The sequence below is a fragment of the Taudactylus pleione genome, unplaced genomic scaffold, assembly GCF_031769625.1.
Source record: "Taudactylus pleione unplaced genomic scaffold, aTauple2 ptg000356l, whole genome shotgun sequence".
In the NCBI taxonomy this organism is placed as follows: Eukaryota; Metazoa; Chordata; class Amphibia; order Anura; family Myobatrachidae; genus Taudactylus; species Taudactylus pleione.
This window is the reverse complement of record NW_028284757.1, coordinates 284,536-285,442: the sequence shown is the minus strand read 5'-3', so window position 1 is coordinate 285,442 and position 907 is coordinate 284,536.

Here is a 907-nt window from a genome sequence, read left to right as displayed (position 1 = left end):
GTGAGAAGAGCCCCATATGCTGCAGTATAAGTGTCACCCAATGAGTCCTGTACATACTATATAACATGTGACAATGAGAAGAGCCCCATATGCTGCAGTATAAGCGTCACCCAATGAGTCCTGTACATACTATAACATGTGACAATGAGTCCTGTACATACTATAACATGTGACAATGAGAAGAGCCCCATATACTGCAGTATAAGTGTCACCCAATGAGTCCTGTACATACTATAACATGTGACAATGAGAAGAGCCCCATATGCTGCAGTATAAGTGTCACCCAATGAGTCCTGTACATACTATATAACATGTGACAATGAGAAGAGCCCCATATACTGCAGTATAAGTGTCACCCAATGAGTCCTGTACATACTATAACATGTGACAATGAGAAGATCCCCATATGCTGCAGTATAAGCGTCACCCGATGAGTCCTGTACATACTATAACATGTGACAATGAGAAGAGCCCCATATGCTGCAGTATAAGTGTCACCCAATGAGTCCTGTACATACTATAACATGTGACAGTGAGAAGAGCCCCATATGCTGCAGTATAAGCGTCACCCAATGAGTCCTGTACATACTATAACATGTGACAATGAGAAGAGCCCCATATGCTGCAGTATAAGCGTCACCCAATGAGTCCTGTACATACTATAACATGTGACAATGAGAAGAGCCCCATATGCTGCAGTATAAGCGTCACCCAATGAGTCCTGTACATACTATAACATGTGACAGTGAGAAGAGCCCCATATGCTGCAGTATAAGTGTCACCCAATGAGTCCTGTACATACTATAACATGTGACAATGAGTCCTGTATATACTATATAACATGTGACTGTGAGAAGAGCCCCATATGCTGCAGTATAAGCGTCACCCGATGAGTCCTGTACATACT